A 6,000-nucleotide genomic window follows, 5' to 3' on the forward strand; every position below is an offset into this window, starting at 1 on the left:
CTCAGGCCTGTCCTTGCACGCAAGCAACAAACAAGTCAGTTGACAAACCCAGCAGGTCGGACAGCGTCTGCTGGGAGGAACAGTCAACACTTTGGGCCGACAATTCCAGATAAGGTTCTTCAGGCTGAAATCCTAACAGTCCTTCCCCCACCCTGCTCCCAGAGACGCTGCATGACCCACTGTGTTCCTCAACCGTCAGTTGCTGCAGATTCCAGTATCTACAGCCTTGTATCTCTTCCCTTGCAACCCAAACTAAGTGTGCAAGATTATCCAAGACTGAATTATTTTTCGAAAAAGGCAGGTTTTGGGAATCTAGAATTAAAACAGAAGGTGCTGAAAACACCCAGCAGGTCAGGCAGTTCACATCAGGACTGAAGGACCTTTGATTGGAAGTGGAATTGGAATATTATTGTCACATGTACCAAGCTACAGTTATAAGCTTCTCTTTATACAGATCAAATTAGTACACAGTACACTGAGGCACAAGGTAAAATAGTAACAGAATGCAGAATAAAGTGTAACAGCTATGAAGCAGGTAGACAATGAGGTACAAGATTGTAATGAGAAAGATTGTGAGGCCTGAGTCCATCTTAATGTATTAGAAATTATCTAAAATGAATTCTGGTTCTCTTTGTACAGATACTGGCTGACTAGCTGAATGAACCCAGCTCAGTGAGATCTCCTCCAATTCTTCTAAACTCCAGCGAGTCCAGGCCCAGAACCATCAAACACTCCCCACCTTTCACCATAGGTTAACCCTTTCACTCCCAGGACCACTCGTGAACCTCCTCTGTAACATCCTAACGAAGCTTGTGAAACAGTTGGTGGGATATGCCCGTATCTGTAGTCACTCTCCAACGATTCTGCCTGACATTATTAAATATTTTAAGGATCTCATGTTTCAGTGGGTGGTGGGATGGAGATGCGTCTCTACAAGAGGAGGTGTAAGGCACTCTTTCCCTCCGCTAGCATGCAGGTCACCTTTGGGCAAGGTGTAGCACCTGCTTAGTCCCCTGATCAGGGTCGTGTGAAGTCATGGGAGCAGGTGGTGAATGGTCGTATGAGCAGCCGGTGCATATCTCTAGTCCTGGTTATGTGACCACTGACACCAGGCAGACAATCTCTGAAGAGTATTGATAATGGCTGGGATCACCCATCTTGTAAAGACACTGCCCAGAAGAAGGCAATGGCAAACCACTTCTGTAGAAATGTTTACCAAGAAATATAATGGTCACAGAAAGGCCATGAATGCCCAAGTCATACAACATGGCACATAAAAAATGAATGTGTTTAACGTTTTCCAGATATATACTTTTCTTCTCCTCCTCCCTACCAAAACAGCTTTTCCAGAGTTTCAGAGTGCAACAAGCTAAGATATGAATACACAAACAAGAGAAAACCTGCAGGTATGCTGGGAATCCAAAGTACCACATACAAGATGCTGGAGGACCTCAGCAGGCCAGGCAGCATCTATGGAAAAGAGTAAACAGTCAATGTTTTGTGCCGAGACCCTTCTTCAGGACTGAAATGTCGACTGTTTACTTTTTTCCATAGATGCTGCCTGACCAGCTGAGCTCCTCCAGCATTTTGTCCGTTGCTCTGGGCTTTCAGCATCTGCAGAATCTCTTGCTTTATATGAATTTCTCCCAATTTTGAAGTCACCGGGACGCAAAGTGAATTTTAAATACACCAGCCTCCCAAAAGGTGATTTTTCAAAGATATGTTGAGATGAATGAAGCAGACGCAACAGGGGATGGAGGGAGGTCAGAACATGGTGAGCTGTCAAAGGAACTCGGGCTGGGCAGAGACAGGCAGCGGTTGGAGGCTTACTGAGGTGACGAGAGGAAGATGAATATTGAATCAATGAGGTTAAGGAAGGGCAGAAGAGAGGAAGAAAACCAAGATGGGGATGAGGGTCAGAGAGTGGGGAGGGGGGGCAGAGAGAGAGGGGACAGAGAGAGTGGGGTGGGCGGGGGGGGTCAGAGAGAGAGTGAGAGAGAGGATGGCACAGAGAGAGGCAGGGCAGAGAGAGAGGGGTGCAGAGGGAGAGAGAGGGGGCAGAGAAGGAGAGGGAGGGGGAGGGGGTCAGGGAGAGAGGGGGAGGGTCAGGGGGAGAGAAGGAGGGAGGGGGCTGAGGGCGAGAGGGTGAAGGGGGAGTGGATGAAGGGTGGAGAGGGTTGAGGGGATTTGGGGGTTGATGGGGAGAGAAGGCCAGGGGGTGAGAGGGTGGAGGTGCCGGGGGAGAGGGGAGTCAGGGCAACGGGGGAGAGGAGGAGGAGTTGGGAGAGGGGGGGGGGGCGGTTGGTATTGGGGTGGGGTTCCAGAGTGGGGGGTTTCGGAGTGGAGGGTGGGTTGGGAGTGGGGGGGGGATTGGAGGGGTTGAGAGAGGGGTGGTGTTTCGGAGTGGGAGATGGGAGGGTTTCCTTAGTGGGGAGTCAAGAGAAGGGAAGAGGCAGGGGTGGGGAGGCAGAGAGGGGGCAGAGGCAGACTGAGGGGGTGAGGCAGAGTGGGAGAGAGATGTAACAGTGGATTAAAATACACAAGGGGCAGTATTGACTGTGTGTGTGTGTGTGTGTATGTGTATGTGTATGTGTATGTGTATGTGTATGTGTATGTGTATGTGTATGTGTATATATATATAGACACACACACACTGAAGGAGAGAAGAGGCATTATATTCACCGAGGTGAATCTACCAGTTTGGGTGAAGGTCCGGTCCCAGAATTTGACTGTCCGTTTTCTCCACAGATGCTGCCTGGCCTGCTGAGTTCCTCCTGGTTCTGTTTGTGGCCACATGAAACCACCCATTTGCTTTACCATATTTTTTTTAAATCCAATCTAAACCACCTCCCTCCAAACTGAAATAACTGCACTGCAGGCCAAACCTAAAGGCAGTCCTGTATGGGATCTGGGCTAAACCCTCATCACGTTGAAATTTTCCATGGGAAACGGGGCTGGTGTCAGCCACGAGATCAACATCCCACCCTGCCTCCCACAGATGAAATGACTTGTTACCCGGCTGCTGGCAGGGGAGGTGGGGACCTGACCACAGCAGAGTACTCAACCCGCGGACTGCCCCATCTAACAACCAATGTTAACTGCAGGGTACAGCAGGCCCACTTCCCTCCTTCTTGTATGACCGGTGAATAGGATTGGGGGCGTTATGTACAACCTACAACATGCATGTAAGATTGTGAGCTGGCATGTTCTGAAAAGGTACATTTTCCATCTGCCTGAGCCCAGTCAAATTATTGCCTTCTCCTGTACACCTGTATCCTGGAAATGGCATTAAACAATCTTGAATCTCTGAAAGGAAGTACTCAGCTCAATTATTTTGATTTAATGGAGCATGGCAATTTGACTTAGTGGGAAGAGGGAGGACTCTGTTTATCAACAAATAAATGTGTTTACAGATCCTGTTTAAAAACAGGACGAAGATGTAACTATTTCAGCATCTTTGCCAGTCTGTCAATAAGTTTCAACTTGCGCTACTTACAATGAAAGCCTTTAAAGTTGCTGCAAACATCCGTTTCTCCGCGACACTCCTGAAGCTGGGTGACTAGGGTCTGCCCAACAGCCCTATGAGTCACTGGTGTTTTAAGACGCATGTGCAGTTAAGGAAATCCTTTTCAGTCTTGATTTACAGTAGGCCAACGCGAAAAAGAAAGAAAACAAAGAAACGGACCCTGTCCCTTTAAAAAAAAGTATCAAATTGGATGTTGCCTAATTCGAGAAATCCGTGAACCGGCCTATTGAAAATTAGGCCATTCAAAACAAATTATGTCCATTTTGGAAAGTAAAAGTCATTGTTTTGTTTTTTAAAAAAGTCTAACATGATTTTTAAAGGTAGAATTTATTTGATGGTGCCACGATTTATACATTACCAACCTAAAATTAATGCTAAAAAGCAACTGTGGCATTAAGATTTCTGTTCAACACAACTGTGCGTGGAGCAAGAGAGAGAAAAAAATGTGCGTGTGTGGAATGGAGCATTCTGGCAAACCGTAGACTGTCCCCTCAAACAGGCTGAATGAACAGTCATCTCAGCACTGGCCAGTTTCAGCCCCAATCAACATCGCTGCATTTTTTTCTATTTCCCTTCTCAACTCCATTCATATCATCACAGTTTGTAAATAAAAAGGGAACCAGCTGGGAGAGAAGAGTGTCAAATCCTACTTCGGCAGTCCTGGGGACATTCTTAATAAATGCAATTTAATCTGCTTTTTTTTCCTCTCCCAAAAGGTCCAAGGGGAGGGGTGAGTGAAAAGGAAATAAAGAGATTGCAGTAGCGCAGGCCTAGTGCGGTGCTGCAACATACACACTCTCTCTCTCTCTCAAGTTGTTGAAGCAATGGGAGACGGTAATGGAACGGAACATTACATTTCACCCCTTCGGTTCGTTACCGTGTGTGTGCGTGTGTGTCTCCCCTGGTTGCGGACGTGCCGCCATTTTATTTGGGTTACTTTTCTCCCTGGGTCTTACTGTCTCTTTTTTAAAAATAAAACAAGCAGATTAAAGCCAGGACGAGAGGAGACAACAGGAGGAGAGGGGTAAGGAAGGCGAACTGGCAACATTGTAGGGCGTTCTAGAACGTGGCAACAATCGGGCGCCTAGGAACACAATGTAGCAATTGAAAGTAGCAAATCAGCGGCCGCTTCCCCAACGCAACTCACCGCTCGGCGATCCAGCCACTGCCTCCTCCTCTTTCCTGGGGTTTCTGTCTTATATTTATTTTCAACAGCACCCCCCTCTTCAATTGGAGAGAGACCCTCTTTTCATCCGATCGCCGCTGTATTTTCTCCTTCCCCGTGTTCTCCCCCTGCCTCGTCGCATAAAATCAGTAATAATGTTAATTTTACTCGTCTTTTTTAAAGACGTACACACACTCCCTCTGTCTCTTACTGAGAGGGCGAAGGACGAAACGAAAACGATACGATTCACACATACAACCAAATCAACCCCATCGGACGCTAGAACGCTGACACACGTGATGGCAACGTCACCAACTCTTGCGAACGATGCAAAATACTTTGGAAGTTCCTCACTCTGGGGGTTTTAAGTAGAAGGGGAATTCGGGACGGCTCCCGGGACGTCAGCACTGGGTTGAAGGCAGAGTCCTGCGTACAAAATCTGTCTCTGCATGTCTACCTACATTCAAATTCCGCGTTTTCCGACCCAGCAGAAACACGCCAAAAAACGCTTAAACTTCCATCTAATCGCCTTTCAGGATGATGTAAAAATCCTCATACAGGATGCCCTCCTGATATTTCTAAAATGCCACAACTGTTGCTGCCTCTGCGGCATTCCAATACACTTCACTATGGCAGTCAAGTGTCATGAAACAAAAACACGTCAGTCATTTTACAAAGGAGCCCTGCCTGTGAGTGAAGGTGGTGTTTGCTGGAGGGTTTGACTGCGCGGCCGGAGAGTGTGCGCGGAGTTTGAAATGAGCGCCTCGTACCTTTGATTCCTGTTGCCGCTGGTCCCTTTCAGCTGAGTGGCTGATGAACGCTTTCTCTCCAAGTGGCTGACGGTAATCTCTCCCCCACCACCACCACCCTCTCTCTCTCTCTCTCTCTCTCTCTCTCTCTCCCTCCCTCTCCCTCTCCCTCTCCCTCTCCCTCTCCCTCTCTCTCTCTCTCTCTCGTTGCTAAGATACCATTGATTCCCCCTCTTCCTCTCCAACCGACCTTAAACTACCATCACTAACTGCGGGAATTCAAGATTGTTCAATGTCATTTCCAGTGCACAAGTGTAAAGGAGGACGAACTAGTTGTTACTTCGGATCCAATGCAGCACAAAAAGAAACACGATAAGATAAGGAGCACAATAATAGTTTTAAAAAACACGATACATATGATATTTTATATACATAGTTTGATTGCACGTCAATTAAGTGACGCTAGGCACAGGAACGTCTGTACATAAGGTGCTTCCGTCAGGAAATGGCAGAGGTCGCGGTGGGGTGGGTTAGTGGATGGGGGTGTTGATCAGCCTCAG

The 6,000-nt window shown here is 47.5% G+C and overlaps 1 protein-coding gene across 6 annotated transcripts in view; it reads right to left on the reverse strand.

The window, feature by feature from the left end:
- The window catches only part of LOC132399912 (zinc fingers and homeoboxes protein 3-like), a 131,679-nt gene extending 126,668 nt beyond the window's left edge, over positions 1–5,011 (reverse strand). For 4 of the 6 annotated variants that reach the window (XM_059980826.1, XM_059980819.1, XM_059980821.1 and 1 more), the window contains exon 1: positions 4,674–5,010. The gene's annotated coding sequence lies outside the window, so the exon portion shown is untranslated. Of the gene's footprint in view, positions 1–3,496; positions 3,564–4,673 lie in introns of those variants that run through there. The other 2 variants (XM_059980828.1, XM_059980824.1) reach the window with 2 other exon arrangements.
- Between the last annotated feature and the right edge of the window lie 989 nt (positions 5,012–6,000).

The sequence above is a fragment of the Hypanus sabinus genome, chromosome 9 (genome assembly GCF_030144855.1).
Source record: "Hypanus sabinus isolate sHypSab1 chromosome 9, sHypSab1.hap1, whole genome shotgun sequence".
Lineage (NCBI taxonomy): Eukaryota > Metazoa > Chordata > Chondrichthyes > Myliobatiformes > Dasyatidae > Hypanus > Hypanus sabinus.